The 20,821-nt window shown below is 36.5% G+C and overlaps 1 long non-coding RNA gene across 1 annotated transcript; it reads right to left on the minus strand.

Moving 5' to 3' along the window:
- Positions 1-10,234: 10,234 nt before the first annotated feature.
- On the minus strand, positions 10,235-13,222 carry LOC113142395 (uncharacterized). The gene is made up of 3 exons (XR_003296949.1): positions 13,103-13,222; positions 10,812-11,143; positions 10,235-10,309 (listed from the first exon to the last, which is right to left on the minus strand). It is a non-coding gene; the product is annotated as an uncharacterized LOC113142395 (long non-coding RNA).
- Between the last annotated feature and the right edge of the window lie 7,599 nt (positions 13,223-20,821).

A 20,821-nucleotide genomic window follows, 5' to 3' on the forward strand; every position in this document is an offset into this window, starting at 1 on the left:
CATCATACTATTAGAAGGCAAAAATTCATCATACTGACTAAGCAAATTAATCACTATACTACAAAATTAATCATTCTGTACTAAGGCAAAAGGTGTACACAGTAGGGCACTTATTTTATCATAGTATACTAACGGCAAACTTAATCATTACTATACTAAGGCAAACTTTCATTCATATGATTTTTTTTTTTTTACTAAGGCAAAATGTGATACTACAGTAAGGCAAGTATTTTACCATAGTATACTAAGGCAAAATTAATCATACTATACTAAGGCAAACTTACATCATACTATACTAAGGCAAAATTCATCATACTGTACTAAGGCAAAATTTCATCATACTATACTAAGGCAAAATTCATCATACTGTACTAAGGCAAAATTAATCACTATACTAAGGCAAAATTCATCATACTGTACTAAGGCAAAATTTCATCATACTATACTAAGGCAAAATTTATACTACAGTAGGCAAGTATTTTACCATAGTCTAAGGCAAACTTTCATCAATATACTAAGGCAAAATCATCATACTGTAATAGGCAAAATTTCATCATACTGTACTAAGGCAAAATGTGATACTACAGTAAGGTAAGTATTTTACCATAGTACTAAGGCAAACTTTCATCATACTGTACTAAGGCAAACTTTCATCTACATACTAGGCAAAATTCATCATACTGTACTAAGGCAAAATTAATCACTATACTAAGGCCAAATTCATCATACTGTACTAAGGCAAAATTTCATCATACTATACTAAGGCAAAATGTGATACTACAGTAAGGCAAGTATTTTATCATAGTATACTAAGGCAAAATTAATCATACTATACTAAGGCAAACTTTCATCATACTATACTAAGGCAAAATTCATCATACTGTAATAAGGCAAAATGTGATACTACAGTAAGGCAAGTATTTTACCATAGTATACTAAGGCAAAATTAATCATACTATACTAAGGCAAAATACATCATACTATACTAAGGCAAAATTCATCATACTGTACTAAGGCAAAATTTCATCATACTATACTAAGGCAAAATTCATCATACTGTACTAAGGCAAAATTAATCACTATACTAAGGCAAAATTCATCATACTATACTAAGGCAAAATTTTATACTACAGTAAGGCAGTTTTACCATAGTATACTAAGGCAAACTTTCATCATACTATACTAAGGCAAAATTCATCATACTGTAATAAGGCAAAATTTCATCATACTATACTAAGGCAAAATGTGATACTACAGTAAGGTAAGTATTTACCATAGTATACTAAGGCAAACTTTCATCATACTGTACTAAGGCAAACTTTCATCATACTATACTAAGGCAAAATTCATCATACTGTACTAAGGCAAAATTAATCACTATACTAAGGCAAAATTCATCATACTGTACTAAGGCAAAATGTGATACTACAGTAAGGCAAGTATTTTACCATAGTATACTAAGGCAAACTTTCATCATACTATACTAAGGCAAAATTCATCATACTGTACTAAGGCAAAATTAATCATACTATACTAAGGCAAAATATCATCATACTATACTAAGGCAAAATTATCATTACTGTACTAAGGCAAAATTAATCACTATACTAATGGCAAATTCATCATACTATACTAAGGCAAAATGTGATTACTACATAAGGCAAGTTTTTACCTAGTATACTAAGGCAACTTATCATACTATACTAAGGCAAAATTCATCATACATACTAAGGAAAAATTCATCATACTGTACTAAGGCAAAATTAATCATAACTTACTAAGGCAAAATACATCATACTATACTAAGGCAAAATTCATCATACTGTACTAAGGCAAAATTTCATCATACTATACTAAGGCAAAATTCATCTACTATACAAGGCAAACTTTTTATACTACAGTAGCAAGTATTTTACCATAGTATACTAAGGCAAACTTTCATCATACTATACTAAGGCAAAATTCATCATACTGTAATAAGGCAAAATTTCATCATACTATACTAAGGCAAAATGTGATACTACAGTAAGGTAAGTATTTTACCACAGTATACTAAGGCAAACTTTCATCATACTGTACTAAGGCAAAATTAATCACTATACTAAGGCAAAATTCATCATACTGTACTAAGGAAAAAATGTGATACTACAGTAAGGCAAGTATTTTATCATAGTATACTAAGGCAAAATTAATCATACTATACTAAGGCAAACTTTCATCATACTATACTAAGGCAAAATTCATCATACTGTAATAAGGCAAAATTTCATCATACTATACTAAGGCAAAATTTCATCATACTATACTAAGGCAAACTTTTTATACAGTAAGGCAAGTATTTTACCATAGTATACTAGGCAACTTTATCGACTAAATATACTAAGGCAAAATTCATCATACTGTAATAAGGCAAAATTTCATCATACTTATACTAGGCAAATGTTACTACAAGAAGGTAAGTATTTTTTAAACATAGTTTACTAAGGGCAAACTTTCATCATACTGTATAAGGCAAACTTTCATCATACTACACTAAGGCAAAAATTCATCATACTGTACTAAGCAAAATTCATCACTTATACACAGGCAAAATTATCATATATATCTAAGGAATTTCATCATACTATACTGAGGCAAAACTTTTTATACTACAGTAAGGCAAGTATTTCACCATAGTATACTAAGGCAAACTACATCATACTATACTAAGGCAAAATTAATCACTATACTAAGGCAAAATTTCATCATACTATACTAAGGCAAACTTTTATACTACGTAAGGCAAGTATTTCACCATAGGATACTAAGGCAAACTACATCATACTATACTAAGGCAAAATATATCACAACTAAGTAATTAAATTTCATCATACTACTATAAGGCAAACTTTTTATACTAGTAGCAAGTATTTTCACATAGTATACTAGGAAAATTCATCCTACTGCTCTAAGGAAATTTATTTGTGATACTACAGTAAGGTAAGTATTTACCATAGTATACTAAGGCAAAATTCATCATACTGTACTAAGGCAAACTTTCATCATACATACTAAGGCAAAATTCATCATACTGAACTAAGGCAAAATTAATCACTATACTAAGGCAAAATTAATCATTCTGTACTAAGGCAAAATGTGATACTACAGTAAGGCAAGTATTTTATCATAGTATACTAAGGCAAAATTAATCATACTATACTAAGGAAAACTTTCATCATACTATACTAAGGCAAAATGTGATACTACAGTAAGGCCAGTATTTTACCATAGTAACTAAGTCAAATTAATCATACTATAACTAAGGCAAATACAGCATACTATACTAAGGCAAATTCATCATACTGTCTAAGGCCAAAATTTCATCATACTTATACTAAGCAAAAATTCATCATACTGTACGAAGGCAAAATTAATCAATATACTAAGGCAAAATTCACATACGGTACTAAGGAAAATTCATCATCGATACTAAAGGCAAAATTTTATACTACAGTAGGCAAGTCTTTTCCCATAGTATCTAGGCAAACTTTCATCAACTATACTAAGGCAAAATTCATCATACTGTACTAAGGCAAAATTTCATCATACTATACTAAGGCAAACTTTTTATACTACAGTAAGGCAAGTATTTTACCATAGTATACTAAGGCAAACTTTCATCATACTATACTAAGGCAAAATTTCATCATACTATACTAAGGCAAACTTTTTATACTACAGTAAGGCAAGTATTTTACCATAGTATACTAAGGCAAACTTTCATCATACTATACTAAGGAAAAATGTGATACTACAGTAAGGCAAGTATTTTACCATAGTATACTAAGGCAAACTTTCATCATACTATACTAAGGCAAAATTCATCATACTGTACTAAGGCAAAATTAATCATACTATACTAAGGCAAAATTCATCATACTATACTAAGGCAAACTTTTTATACTACAGTAATGCAAGTATTTTACCATAGTATACTAAGGCAAACTTTCATCATACTATACTAAGGCAAAATTCATCATACTGTACTAAGGCAAAATTAATCATACTATACTAAGGCAAAATACATCATACTATACTAAGGCAAAATTCATCATACTGTACTAAGGCAAAATTTCATCATACTATACTAAGGCAAAATTTTATACTACAGTAAGGCAAGTATTTTACCATAGTATACTAAGGCAAACTTTCATCATACTATACTAAGGCAAAATTCATCATACTATACTAAGGCAAAATTCATCATACTGTACTAAGGCAAAATTTCATCATACTATACTAAGGCAAAATGTGATACTACAGTAAGGTAAGTATTTTACCATAGTATACTAAGGCAAACTTTCATCATACTATACTAAGGCAAAATACATCATACTGTACTAAGGCAAAATTAATCATACTATACTAAGGCAAAATACATCATACTATACTAAGGCAAAATTCATCATACTATACTAAGGCAAAATTCATCATACTATACTAAGGCAAAATTTCATCATACTATACTAAGGCAAAATGTGATACTACAGTAAGGTAAGTATTTTACCATAGTATACTAAGGCAAACTTTCATCATACTATACTAAGGCAAACTTTCATCATACTATACTAAGGCAAAATGTGATACTACAGTAAGGCAAGTATTTTACCATAGTATACTAAGGCAAACTTTCATCATACTACACTAAGGCAAAATTTTATACTATAGTAAGGCAAGTACTTTACAATAGTATACTAAGGCAAACTTTCATCATACTATACTAAGGCAAAATTCATCATACTGTACTAAGGCAAAATTAATCATACTATACTAAGGCAAAATTCATCATACTGTACTAAGGCAAAATTTCATCATACTATACTAAGGCAAACTTTTTATACTACAGTAAGGCAAGTATTTTACCATAGTATACTAAGGCAAACTTTCATCATACTATACTAAGGCAAAATTCATCATACTATACTAAGGCAAAATTCATCATACTATACTAAGGCAAAATGTGATACTACAGTAAGGCAAGTATTTTACCATAGTATACTAAGGCAAACTTTCATCATACTATACTAAGGCAAAATTCATCATACTGTACTAAGGCAAAATTAATCATACTATACTAAGGCAAAATTTCATCATACTATACTAAGGCAAACTTTTTATACTACAGTAATGCAAGTATTTTACCATAGTATACTAAGGCAAACTTTCATCATACTATACTAAGGCAAAATTCATCATACTATACTAAGGCAAAATGTGATACTACAGTAAGGCAAGTATTTTACCATAGTATACTAAGGCAAAATTAATCATACTATACTAAGGCAAAATACATCATACTATACTAAGGCAAAATTCATCATACTGTACTAAGGCAAAATTCATCATACTATACTAAGGCAAAATTCATCATACTGTACTAAGGCAAAATTTCATCATACTATACTAAGGCAAAATTTTATACTACAGTAAGGCAAGTATTTTACCATAGTATACTAAGGCAAAATTCATCATACTGTACTAAGGCAAACTTTCATCATACTATACTAACGCAAACTTTCATCATACTGTACTAAGGCAAACTTTCATCATACTACACTAAGGCAAAATACATCATACTATACTAAGGCAAAATTCATCATACTATACTAAGGCAAAATTCATCATACTGTACTAAGGCAAAATTAATCATACTATACTAAGGCAAAATACATCATACTATACTAAGGCAAAATTCATCATACTGTACTAAGGCAAAATTTCATCATACTGTACTAAGGCAAAATTTTATACTACAGTAAGACAAGTATTTTACCATAGTATACTAAGGCAAACTTTTTATACTACAGTAAGGCAAGTATTTTACCATAGTATACTAAGGCAAAATTCATCATACTATACTAAGGCAAAATTTCATCATACTATACTAAGGCAAAATTTTATACTACAGTAAGGTAAGTATTTTACCATAGTATACTAAGGCAAACTTTCATCATACTGTACTAAGGCAAACTTTCATCATACTATACTAAGGCAAAATTTCATCATACTGTACTAAGGCAAAATTAATCATACTATACTAAGGCAAAATTTCATCATACTATACTAAGGCAAAATTTCATCATACTATACTAAGGCAAACTTTTTATACTACAGTAAGGCAAGTATTTTACCATAGTATACTAAGGCAAACTTTCATCATACTATACTAAGGCAAACTTTCATCATACTGTACTAAGGCAAACTTTCATCATACTATACTAAGGCAAAATTCATCATACTATACTAAGGCTAAATTGTATACTATTGTAGTAAGATGAAATTTTATATTACAGTAAGGCAAACATTTTACCATACTATACTAAGGCAAAATTTCATCATACTGCTCTAAAGCCAAATTTCATCATACTGTACTAAGGCTAAATTTTATATTACAGTACGGCAAACTTTCATCATATTGTACTAAGATGAAATTTCATCATACTATACTATGGCAAAATTTTATACTACAGTAAGGCAAATATTTTACCATAGTATACTAAGGCAAACTTTCATCATACTATACTAAGGTGAAATTTTATCATAGTATACTAAGGCCAAATTTTATCATACTGTATTAAGGCAAAATTTCATCATACAGAGGAGGAGAAATTTTATACTATAGTAGTAAGGTGAAATTTCATACTACAGTAAGGCAAACATGTTATCATAGTATACTAAGGCAAAATTTTTTACTACAGTAAGGCACACATTTTATCATAGTATACGAAGGTAAAATGTTATACTACAGTAAGGCAAACATTTTATCATAGCATACTAAGGCAAAATTTTTATCAAACCATACTAAGGCAAAATTTCATCATACTATATTAAAGCAAAATTTTATCATACTATGCTGAGGTGAAATTTTATACTACAGTAACGCTAAATGTTATAGTATACTAATGCAAAATTTCATTTTTCTAAACTACGGCAAAATTTTGTCATACTACACAGGCGAAATTTTATACCCCATGTTTAGTTTCCATCTACATACATACATATATATATACATATATATAAAGGAATTAAAACTTTTACCTTGAAATGACAAGATGAAATGAGATGAGTGTGTGGGACTGAATTGTGGACCACAAAGCCCCACTCAAAGTCCAAGAGGTTTTTTTTTTTTTTTTTTTTGTAAGGGTGGGCCCCATGCTGCCCTTTTGTGGACAAGCTTCCACTGTCTGGTCTTGGTCCCCCCTCTCAGTGTTGATGCCAATGCAGTGTCTAAAATAACATACATATAACAGAAAATGTTATTAAAATGAGAATGAAAACACGATTAAAACATACTAGTTGTCTTTATTTCAGCTTCTGTTTGATGCATGATGAGACACTAATCTTTGAGTAATGTAAACAGATTGAACTGTCAAATCACAATTGTTTTTCTTGTAAAGTGCCTTAAGATGACTCGGCGCTATATAAACACATTGAAATTGAAAACTGCATTAATATTATTGGGTAGAAAAGGTGAGATTTTGTCATAATATAAAAAGGCAGAATTGTGTTATATTACAATGAGGCAAAATTTTATCATACTACAGTAAGGCAAAAATTTATACTATACTATGGCGAAATTTTGGCAAGGTGATTTTTTGGTAAGGTGAAATTTTATACTATACTAAGTCCAAATATTATCATATACTAAGGCAAAATTTTGTCATACTAAAGTAAGGCAAATTCTTTATCATAGTACATTAAGGCAAAAGTTTATCATCATACTACAGTAATGCAAAAAATTGTAATGATACTAAGGTAACATACTACAGTGGGTACGGAAAGTATTCAGACCCCTTTAAATTTTTCACTCTTTGTGTCATTGCAGCCATTTGCCAAAATCAAAAAAGTTCATTTTATTTCTCATTAATGTACACTCAGCACCCCATCTTGACAGAAAAAAACAGAAATGTAGAAATTTTTGCAAATTTATTAAAAAAGAAAAACTGAAATATCACATGGTCATAAGTATTCAGACCCTTTGCAGTGACACTCATATTTAACTCACATGCTGTCCATTTCTTCTGATCCTCCTTGAGATGGTTCTGCTCCTTCACTGGAGTCCAGCTGTGTTTAATTAAACTGATTGGACTTGATTAGGAAAGGCACACACCTACACCTCCACATACAGCCTGTGGAACCAAAGTGAAAAAGAAACATAAAGACTATTAGGGAAGGGACAAGTCTGATGTGTAATGGTAATTTAGTCTAAAGTCTAGGGGCTAGTTTGGAAAAGGCACAGTCACCTCTAGGCTTTCTTTTTAAAGCTGGGTATCCATTAAATCTATAGATCTAAAATGATTTTACTGTGATTTGGTGCTATACAACTAAACAGAATTTAATAAACGAAAGATAGTCGGCGTCTTCTGGGAAACACTTACTTTTGCTGATCTTAAGAAGTATTACACTAGCAACTGATTTCTTTACACTGAATTTAAAATTGAACAAAGGTTATAATGCTTAATCTAAGACAGTAAGCTCAATCAAAAACTACCTGCCCTTGAGCAGCATTATCAGCAACACAGGAGTTTGCATTCAGAGTCACGCTTGAAGGAGTCTGCTTTTCTTTTCTTGGAAGTTTTCAGGCAGTTGGCAAGCAGCAGGTTTGGTGAGACCAAGAGCTGGAAAGGCCTGCTTCTCTTTATTCTGTCTTCTTTTGAAACATCATTAGAAACAACCTATGACAGAAAAAGAAAAGCAAAAAAAGAAAAAATGGGTAGTATATTTGAAGCATTCCAACAAACAGCCACACTGTAAAAAATTTCCCTGTTAAATTACAGTCAACTACTGGCTCAGACAAGAGATGCCCTTACAACACACAGGCCATTATTAAAGTCATTGCAGTGATTGCATTTTTATTAAACATAACCCATAAAAATCCATTTTTAACACATTTGTGAGTTTCCTTTCTTGAACTATGAGATGGCCGTATAACACACTTATTAAGGCCACTTCATTATAAAGTGTTGCTAAGAAATATCAAGTAACAAAATTCTGGTAAAATAAAATCCATAAGAACAATTACTTGTGTTAAACAGACTCTCAACCTGAACACAACTTGCATATCGTCACCCTCTTAAAATAATGGCCTAAGTCATATTTTCAAGTTTTTCAAAAAACTGAATCAGATATACACTATATTATATTTATTAATAATTTCACACAAAAAGGTTATGACAACACATGAGTATTGACATGCAAATAATGCTGTCATCCAGTTATGTAACATAAGAGGATTAGATGACTTAGGCCAATTCATGAACCTGCCTTTCCAACTTACTCAATTTTGAACCTGACTTTGGCCAAATTACTTCTGGAATAAATGACTTCAGTAAAACTGCACTTCTTTTTTTCCCCACTAGTGTGTCAGACCATGGGGAAGTGTAAGCCACAAACATTTAAAAATACTAGTGGAGCACACAGAAACTCAGCAGTGAGTGGTCCTTTAATTCAGTAAACGCAAAATCAAACAGCAAATGCATCTGCCAAAAAGTAAAAAACATTTTCATCCTTTGAGGTGTTTGGTCACAAATGTGCGATACTTCTGAAAAACATTCATTGCAGCCACAGAATTTTGAGCCTCTCCACTCTGCTAATTATCAGTAATTCATGTAGCTATTTTACTGACTAAAATGCTAAAATGCTAACTAAAAAGGGTAAATAACTATGCAACATTTATTGCCTAGCCTGTATTATAGTGAATCTTATCACTTACCAGTGGAGTCTGGGTCCTCTGCCTAAGTCGCTCTGTCTTGTGACTTTGGCAAATTAAAACTGCCTAAGTCACACTGTTGACATAGGCAATTATATTATGAGGTTATAAATGCATGATCTGTTCAACTGAGGATTTAGGCATTTTACCAGAGGTGGCCAGCATCATGAAAATCTGACTTAGGAAAAAAATTCATTTTTGTCAAAAAATGATTTAGGCCATTATTTTAAGAAGGTGACAATAACAAACCTACCTTGTATTTAGTTTCCATCCATTATGACTATGTGCAATACAAAGCAAGCGGAAAAATGAGCCTTAAACTGCACAACTGATATAGATATATATATATACACACAAAGAATTAAGACTTTTACCTTGAAATGACAAGATGAATTGTCATGAGAGTGTGGGACTGTGAATTGGGGACCACGCAAAGCCCCACTCAAAGTCCAAGAGGTTTTTGTTTTTTATAAGGGTGGGCCCCATGGGGATTCACAGCTGCTGCCCTTTTGTAGACCAGCTTCCCCTGTGTGGCCCTGGTCCCCTTCTCAGTGTTGATGCCTAAATATAATAACAGAAAATGTTATTAAAATGAGAAACAAAACACGATTAAAACATACTAGTTGTCTTTATTTCAGCTTCTGCTTGATGAGACGCTAATCTTTGGGTAATGTAAACAGCATTAGATTGAACTGTCACGCGTCACATTTGTTTTTCTTGTAAAGTGCCTTAAGATGACCGTGTCGTGATTTGGCGCTATATAAACACATTGAAATTGAAAATTGAATTAATATTATTGGGTAGAAAATGGTTAATTGTTAACTATGTGACGTTAAAAAGCAAAGGTGTCAGATTTATTTATTTATTTATCCATTTAGCAGCTAAAGAAAAGCATGCTGGCTAAGCTGACGTTAGCTGAAAACAAGCACGCTACTAACATCCGGTTAGCTCTGAAAAATACCGCGGTAATTTCGACCGTGTGTGTTAATGTCAACAAAAGTAAATAAAACGCTATTTCGACACAAAACGACAGAGAAACGTTGACTGATAAAACTGTAATTACCGTGTTCAGCAAACCACAGGACCAGGGTGGGACGTGATGACTGACAGCGGGAGGTAGACGCTGACAGCAGGGCGACGCCCAACTCGTGGCATCGTCCCCCGCAGAGACACTTCCGGTCCCCGGAGGTACCACTTCCAGCGCCCGACAGTTCCGGTGCTGCCAACTAGTGCCAAGATGCCGCTGCACCTCTGGGTGCTGCTAGTCGGTGCCGGCGTCGCGAACTCCGTATTACTTTGATTTCTTTACGTTGACTGTGTGTCAGATGATGTGTTGGTTGTCACAATAGAGGGCGCTGTGACAGGATGTTGATATCAAACGTCAGGCCTGACTTCCTGTTCGTGGAACAAACACAATACATTGAGGTAAGGAGGTATTTTATAGTTTTTCATGTCGATGTTGTTTTTGTATCAACGGCTTGTAGATTATTAGTCATTTAAAAGTCAAACACTTATTAAAAAGTAAAAAAAAATAGTATTTTTCTTTTGAGTAACATTTTAGCTAGCAAGCTAAAGCTATGTGGTAGCTAGCTTAACATGTTTGTTTGTTGTTGGGGATGGTTGTCTCGCTGCTTTGGACCTAAAGTATGAGATGTGTTGTTTTTTTCAGCTGAGGAAATGCACACAGTCAAACAGGAACTTCAAGAGAACGTGCAAACCTTCTTTGGTTTCCTGTCTGTAGACCAATCATATTCTTCTCTGACTTGACCACATGTGAGTAAATGAAATGCCAAAGAGCTCAATGCTGATGATGTAGTCTCTGATGCTTTTGGATTATAAAATATTCTCATACACAACTATGTGTTTCTATTTTGGCCACTTTATTTACAACAATCAGGCTAAAATCAACACTGGGCTGAACTCAAATTTACATAGTTCCTGAAATATTTGAAATTTACCCATGAACGATATCAGACTTTAGGTGTTACTCACTTAGCTTCAAACCCCTCAATGTCCCATCAATCTGAAAATGTGAAACCCCTAATTCTGAAAGACCTTCATTGAAAAAGAAAGTTGATATTAAAGAGTGAATTGCTTTTAACTTCATTTACATGTTAACTGGAATGTGTTTTTTAAGCAAACTTTGTGAGTTGTTGAATGAAATAAATGCCTCATCCTCAAATCACTTGCACATACTTCACACATTTCACATCTGGAATAACTTGGTATTGGATCAAAGCTAGATTTTGTGGCAGGCTATCACCCACCCCTTGCTCAGACCCAAGACTTTGATGCTAGTTCCTCTTCTTCTTTCTAAAAGTTGAGCTTGCATTTTGTTGAACGATCTGTAACTTATAGTTTTATTCTGCTTACTCCGGAAACAATATCCCGACCTTTCATCAGATGTGTTGACTGTGTCATTACTGTATTTCGCCTAAAAACAAGTCTTCTATCTCCTCTGCCTGTGGATCTTTTCTCTCCTTTATCAATTTAAACATTAGCTTTTCAAAAGCTGTTGGGGAAGTGATGTGAAAGGAGGGCAGTTTGAATATTTGGAAAGCTTTTTTTTTTTTTTTTTTAAAGACAAGCCCAAAGCATCATCTGCAATTACACCATTCGTTTGCATATTCAATATAAAAAACCTGCTGGATGTGACTTAATTTAAGCAGCCTCATAGGCGACATGCAAACTTTTCAACAATGTGCTGGAGAGAGATACCTTATTAGCTTTATTATCATTATTCCTCCTGATCAGTCTCCTCTACCAGATTGTTGTCCTTCACCTAACTTTCTGTTTATCATGTAGACACAGACCAAATAAACTCTGCAGACGCCCGTGGCTCTCTGCTGAGAAGGGAAGTTGGTCGGTTGTGAAAATAAAATTATGAGACCACTGATGCCAGCGCTGACTGAGGAGTGGGCTATGTTCTGACAGGTGTGGTGTCATGTCAACCGAAAGGCAAAGATGCCTTGAATTAATGAGGCCAGGTGAGGGAGAAAAGGAGCAGAAGTGGAGCCAAAACTCTCGCCTGCAGTTTACTGCAGACCTGCTGTGCTTCTTATTTAAATAACTGCCCTTGATCTCATTGATCACTCCGCTATAGGCTACTTCATTAAAACTAACAAGCAGTGCATTAATACCCTGCCGTCATGCTGACACTGTAAACCTGGTTGAATGTAAGCAGCACCCCGGGGAGAAGTGTGCAGAATTCAGGTGCATGTGAAGCAGACAGTTGACTTAAAAAAAAAAAAAAACAGGTGGCAGGTTTGTGCACCCTGATTGAAAGCAAAGACATTTCTCACAGTTAGGCAGTAAAGACTGTGTGTGCCCTAAGAATAAAGGTAACATTCCCACCTGGGGAGAGCAGCCTCGAGCTTTATAGACGGCTTCTTTGATCAGAAAGGCCAGTTCATCTTCTGGTGGACGTCATCACTGGATGCTGGTGATGCTGCCGCCAATTCCTCTGAAATGACTGAAAGGAAATAAGGCAGAGAGAAAAATGGAATGGGTAAGTGTGTCAGTTTTACTTAAACCCCTTTAACATCTCGTTTTCCCTTTTCTTTAGCCTCCAGTTTGTCAAAATATGCTTTTTTAACACTGTCTGACAGAATCACACATATAAACAGCATCAGTCAGTTCCAGCTCAGCATTGCAGCTCTGTGATGTTTACCCTGAGGGAAATATTAAAACCACATGTTTCTAATGGGAACATTTTAAATGTCTTTAGACACATTTCCCAGGTATTTTACCTGATATGTTCAGTGACTTTGGAAATAAAATTGAGATGAATTCAAAATATAGGTTCTATGTGGTTAGAAAATGTTTGCTGCATAATGACTGTTTGCTAAGATGTTGCTAAACCGAAATGAACCCAGTTTTATTTTCTTTTTGACAATAAAACATCTAATTTCTTATTTCAGAACAAATGAGTTCAGACAAAATATGAAAATTATGATTTCTTGAGCAGTTTCTGAATTTTTAACCTTTCGTGTGGCTTTGTATAAGTGTACTTCAAGTAACAGTAAAATATTACTGTAAAAAGAGATTTTGGATTAAGGTTTCTGTGTAAATCTCATGAAATTAGCCTAATTAAATCTAAACTTTCCACTTCATTGATGACAAGTTAGTTATAAAAACAAGCTTTTGGGCCCGGTGTAATTCACAGCAGCAGGAAACAACTGTTGAGGCATTTTCAAGGTGAGCTTAGCCTGTAAATCACAATCGTAGCAAATATAAATGACATTTGTGAGAAAGTTGAGGTGACTTTATATTTATACTCCATTATATTTATTTGAAGGCTATACAAAGTAAGATTATATGTACAAAACATGATTAGTTTATTATTTCCACAGATTATAGTAGCAGCAGGTAGCTGTAAATAGCATGATAATCCAGTGGTTTTTAATCAGGCAAAAGTCACAGCAGGCAGTTTACTTCTGTTTAGTCAGTTTAATGGTTGAAATTACAATTTGAATTATTATTTCACAGTGTGGTGTTACTACTGAGTATATCTGAATACTTCCTCCAGCCATAAAGTAACGCCCAGGCTCCATAATGGGAAATGTATGAATGCATATTACTTTTTGGCCAAAGTAACGAGTAATCTGAGTGTAACGAGCCCCTTCGCTGTGTTTGTGCATGACTTTGGGACGACCTCTGTTGCAAATGTCCACCCCCCCCCCAAACACTTCATTGCAGAAAATGGAAATGGCTTAGCAGTATCGCCGTTGCCTTGGCAACCATCAGAGTCCCCCATCTCTTGGTGCAGAAATGAGTTGTGAACAGGCTCCAGAGAGCCAGGGATTAAACATGATCCCGCGGACGGCCTGTCAATCAAAACCACAACTCTCCAACCTCCTCCTGCTCACAAAAACACACACTCTCAAAGCCAAAAGGTGCGTTTCATCTGGAACCGTGTGCTAAGAAAAAAACAAAACAAAACATATAGCTAGGCCCAAATAAATAAATAAGCAGCTGATAATGAATCCGGCCTGGTGCGTTTTGTAAGCTATTAAAGCAGGGAAGTCTCTGCGTTTTAAAAACAAATCTGTTATCCTGCAGCGGATTTAGTGGTGGCCGTTATATTCCAATGCCAAGAGGCGATGGATTAATTTAATTAGCCTGGTGAAGATTAATGACAATGCACAGGCCTTCTGTAGATAAGGCTACACACTCAGAAAGGATGTGTTATTTTCAACACGTCTGTGTGTCTAATTTGGGAAAGGGGAGTAAATCCTGCTGAAATCAGTTTAGCTCAGTCTCTCATCAGTATTTATCTGTGTAGGCTGAGAGAAATATGAATGATGATTATTTTTAAGGGCAGTTTTTTAAAAACTCAATAGCAGGTTAATAGTTTTTTTTTTTTTGATTTGCATTAAATTCTTGTACCTATTGAGTACTGTTGATAAAGTGTGTCCTATAGCACCACACTGATGTGAGATTAACTTTACTGCTCAGCCTGAGTCTTTATAAGTTTTCAGTATTAGGAGTCCAGGCCTCACCCTTTTTGGATTAAAACTAAAGTTTAATTAATGGCTGCAAATGTCCAAGTTCAGATATTTCTCTGTTGTTTTTGTTTGAAGTTTTTTAAGGTCTGAAAAAAAAGTCAGGGGGAAAAAGTTTTTTTTTTTGTTTTTTTTTTTTTAATCTAAAATTTGTCTGCATTTCCATTCATTAGTCTATTGGCACCATTATTGTTATTTCATAGATTTCTCTGCTTGATTTTGATGCTTTTGGCTCATGTGGTTAAGAAGCAGCGGTTTGAACTGGAGCAGCTACACGTTACATATCCTCCACAATGAAACGCCCATAAAAATACACACTGCACCTAAAGAGGCTGAAGGGTTTTGGGGGGGTTATGGTCATTGCAGACTTTCTGCTACCAGCTCTAGCCTGGATCTAATCATCCGTCACAGAAGCATAAGTTTAACTTGCAGTCTGCAGTAAAAACAAATCGAGCATCAACCCAGTTCATTTTAAAGTCAGTTTGCATCCATCTCTTCTTACTGTATTTGTTTTCCATAGATACTGGCTCCAACCAAAGGTTTATTAACCTCTCTACATGTAGACTGGATGACTGGCTGTGGAGAAGGATGAAGAAATAATCATCTTGAAAGAGGAAATAATTTCCAAATTGCTTTTTCTTCAAATGTAGCTATAGACTGTTATTTACCAGGCGTCAGTTTTCAATAAAACCTCAACAAACTCAGCATAAAGAGTGAATTCCCTGGAAGTGGCTTCCTGCTCCTGCAGAAGTAATCACATTACAGTAACGCGTTACTGGTGCCAGGCGGCCAGACACCGCAGAAAGAGCCAGAGAAGGCGGGACAGTGAGACCCCATGCAATTTGATATTTGCCTCTTTGACAGTCATTTAAAGGGGATCTGGAGAACCCGATAGCCGGGGACTTACACCCCTCCAAAGGCTTTCGGGACACTTTAGCCCGGCTCGGCTCGGCACCGCAGCGCCAGCGAGTCGCCAGGCAGGGTGTAAACGTTAAATGTTAGCTATTTGTTCCATGGATTGTGAGGAAAACCAAGCCAGTCATTCATTTATTCGCTTTTTTTTTTTTTTTTTGGGAAGCCCTCCTCCCACTCCGGTCTCCCTCTCTCCTTCTCTGCTTTCTTTCTTTTCCAGACTCCACAGCCACACAAACAGCCAGTGAATAAAGCGGCTTAGGGAGTCTCCTAATAACGATTTAACGAATTAAAAGAGAAGTTTACAGAGTGAACAGAGGAAGGGAAATATTTTGTAATTGCTGAGACTGTACAGACGCTCCTGACGCACTGGAACAGGAGTTTATCTGCTACAGTGGCGGTTTCTTATCAGTGGATAAATATTTGTATATCATGGCCAAGCAGGGGCTCTGCAAAACCCTTCAACGTGTTGTTGTGATTGTTGCAACACAGGTGATCTACATGGAGATAGCTACTGTATACGCGCTGTGTTAGCGGCGCTGCAAGACTGCACTGAGGGAGTAAAGGGGGGTCCGGGCGAGCCTGCAAAGCCATTTTTCAATTATGAGGTTAAAATGCTGTGTGTTTTTAATAAACCACTGCTCATTAAAGAGAGAGTACATTCCCCTGCAGATAACAGGCAGGTTGCATTGTGCTGATCTCTCCTGGGAGGAGCCCTGACTGAACGTTTGTCCCCCCCCCCAGGTCCCCAGCCTTGCATCTCATTAAGATCATCTCCACATCTTTATCTGCAGGATCTGGGCCTCCCATCAGCCCTTATGTGGCCTGTGTCCGCACAGACAGACGATTAAGATTTTCTTTCACGTGATGAATGAAATCGGGTTATTTTGGAGACCCCTTTAAGCAACAACCAACGTGATCTGGCTGTTTTTCTCGCATAGACAGTCCTCACTGGACTCCCAGTGGCCACCCAGCCCAGGATTATTCTGCTCAGCCAGGAAAGAGGAGGAGGGAGAGGAAGAGGAGGAGGAGGGAGAGGAAGGGAGGGCTTGCTAGATACCCAACCGCCTGTAAGTGTCCATCCCCGGTTTGTTTGACATGGCAGTGTCCCTGGGTATAAAACTGATAAACATCTGGTGGCGCTGCCAGGACACTGGAAAATGAGGGATTGGGGAGAGGCAGTGAAAGAGGCGGCGAAAATACAAAATCATAATGAGAAGAAAGATGGGCAGAGGGAGAAAGGGAGACAGAGAGATGCTGATCAGCTAATTACAGCTGCAAATAAAATGCAAATTTATCCTGGCACGGTGAGCATGCCCAAGTTTAAACATGGCGCCATCCAAAAATTCAGAGCTGCACCGGCACCGTGCCAGTGCTGACTTCCAAACAAAGACCGGCTATTCAATAAAAACAGCGACGAGCTGCATGGAAAATTATTATTATTATTATTAGTATTATTAGTATTGGCTTCTGGACGCTGCATCCTGGTCTCAGACTGGCAGGCTGCACCTCCCACCCCTTGAAATAAAAAAAGGCAAGAGAAAGATGGCACGCTTCCTAACAACAGTGACACCTCCGTGCACATGATGCTACACATCCACAAGCCAACAATTACAGCTCCACACACTGTAGCTGCTATTTACGCACGGGCCACACGGTTCCCTTTGCCCCCATCTCATGTAGTGATTAATGATACATCGCCACCCAAAGATTAATCATGGGAAATTAAAAATCTTGGAGGTGCTCATGAGAACTGCAGCAGTGGCTACATCAGGTGGGAAAGGGGGTGGGGGGTGGTGGACTGAAAACGAATTAGCTTCATCCAATCTTTTTTAGATGCAAATATTTTGTTATCTCCACTTTGCTGCACTGTTTTCAGTGTTTATGATTAATTATCTCTTCTTGGTGAAAAATAAATCATGCGAAATTAGGATCTAGCTGACTCCACCGGCGTAAGCAGAGATGGCAGGTCGATGCTGTTAATTTCAGGTTGAAATTGACACACTAATTATAGTGCAGAGTGCTGCTGGAACACTAGCAGGCAAGATTATACCTCTGTGCTTCTATTTTTTTCTTTTTTTTTTTTTTTTATCAGATCCCCTTATATTTTACCAATTAAAAATCGTAAAGGCATTTCATTGCCCCGGGATAAAAAAGCAGCCTCTCTCCTAACATGGCCATCACTTTCCCCCATCAGATTCATTGTGATGTATTAGATGCAATAAATTATCCCATGTAACAAAACATGGCGAGCTGAAAGGCTGATAATCTGCAGAGGGGAGATAAGGATTCATTATTCCAAATCATTATGAATCCAGCGTTGGCTGTGACTTCTTTCTTAATCAGCTTCTGTGATCCTGGATACGTGAAGGGAGCAGATAAGAGCAGAGTCGTTTATAATTCTCCCCACCTCGGCCTAATATTTTAAAATAAAATCGCAGGGAGGAAGCCGCCGTAAAAAACCACATTGGCTTAGCGTTTGGGAGAAGTGCACCGGGCGAGAATAATAAAACACATTGAGAAAATAAATAAGTAAATAGATAATGCGTGGCCCATACATTTTTGGAGGTGTTTTGTCTCAAATTAAGGTCATCTTTTTCGACATTTACAGCGAAGAATCATGTAGGCAGGGAGAAAAGGGAGATATATACTGCAGCATTTATTTCACATTTGGAGTGGGAAGTGTCTAATAAAATTTAGGCTACACCAGGAGGCTATAAAAGCGGGTGACCGTAAATGATTTACTCCGTTAATGCACTAACGGGGCAGAAAAGCCACGGTACAGGGGTGGGTGCAGATAAAGCGCTGCTCTCCTGGATGTTTTGCAGCTGCACAGTCTGAAGCTGCAAAGTGAAGCCTAAACGATGAGCTGCTCGGGACTGAAAATGCTGCTGCATTTAATCAGAGTAGAAAGGAGACACTGTGACTCCTCACTGTCTGCTGCTGGCTGCGACTGGGATGGGAAGAAAGGCCGCTGTGCGCAGGCTCGGCTTGTCATCACGGCCCGGTGTACCGGAGGGTTGTTGTCAGCCTCTGCTGTCACGCGGGAGCTCGCGTCAAATTCTACATTAATCACGCGATTTCACGGCGGCGGGCGCACGCTCTCGTTATAGCCTGTTACAGCAAAACGGAGACGGTGGGCTGCCCCACTAATGTGATACAGTGCGGCCCAGTAACGACAGGTAAACCTTAGCCGGGATCCAGGCCATTTCCTGTCTCATTTTACAATTAATTAACCACCGACTCTCAAATCTACACCCTCCTCCAAAAAAAATGAGCCATTTCACTCCTGCTCCTTTTCCAAATTCCAATTTATTTTCCTCTTATTTAATTGTATCCTGACTGAACAAGACGAAATTGATTCTTATTATTTTCCTCTTAATTAATCGTTTTATTACACCTATAAGACGCTTTAATTATCTGCGGCATAAATGCTGGTTTAACTGTTTTGCATTATCAAAGCCATCAGTCTGCGCATTTATCACAGACGCATATTAACTTCACCTTTACACTGAAACCGAAGAGCTTGTGATTCCCAAAATAAACACTTCATTTACATCAAGGCAGATTAATAAATCATTACTATCTGGGTGTGCTGTTCTATGAGTCTATTTAGATGTTAAAATGTTAATTCCGTAAACGAAAAGCTGCGCATGGAAATGCTGGAATTTGCACAGGTTTGAAAATGCGCGTTTGGCTGAAGTCGCATTCGTAAGTTTATACCGAGCAAATGATCTTTAATTTATTACCTTAATTGAATTTCTTCGCCAAAGATAGATTTGGGTGTGATCAGTTTACATTCTCCTTCAGAGAGTCAAGGCGCAACATGAGAGATACCAAGCCTCCAGCATCCTCCCTCTCCTCTCCCTCCTCTCTCCTCCTCAGTGCATTTCACAGAGAGAAGGATCGGATTTGCTTGGTGCTCCTTTCAGTCAGCCATGGTGTCAGTAAGCAGGCTAGTAGGCCTCTCTGCGCTCCGGGTTACTGCTGGGTCTGTGTGAAGCCCTGCCGCTTTCAGAGAGACCCCTGAGACCACCGGGCCGCAGCACAGGTCCCCCTCACATCACCACACTAACAGGGAGCGGTTTAACATCTGTTTGCCTACGTACAGTTCACATGTGGCTCTAAATGCTGTGCAGTTTGGCGCGGTTATTTCGTGCTGATCAGACAGCAGCCATGGCTTCATGTGTCCTTTGTGGTGGAGGAGAGAGAGAAAAAAAAGCTGCTCCTCCAACACAAAAGGAGGTGCAACATTTTCTGTGTCACTGTGAGATCATGAAATATCTGCAGAGCCAAACTGCACAGGCTCTAACACTAACACAGTCCACAACCTTCAGCCTGCAAACACAAAGTACAGGCCTTGCACATTTACGTTTGACACACTGCATATTTGCATCATTAAATCTGATTATTTCGCTTTGAATGTCAGGACAAAATGTAGTTTATGGATAATAATTTGCTTGTGGTGGAGATCTGACACCAGGAAACCACTGAGGCTGCAGCAGTAGCATCACCTGCATGGGTTTGGGCAGGTGTTGTTACAAAAACAATACTAAAAAGAAAAATTGCATGAATACAGGCAGAATATTTGGAGTGTAACAGGAAATGCCCAAAACGCGTAAGAATAGATGCCTGATAAAAATGTTTTTACCTTAGT

Source organism: Mastacembelus armatus, chromosome 23 (genome assembly GCF_900324485.2).
Source record: "Mastacembelus armatus chromosome 23, fMasArm1.2, whole genome shotgun sequence".
Taxonomy (NCBI): domain Eukaryota; kingdom Metazoa; phylum Chordata; class Actinopteri; order Synbranchiformes; family Mastacembelidae; genus Mastacembelus; species Mastacembelus armatus.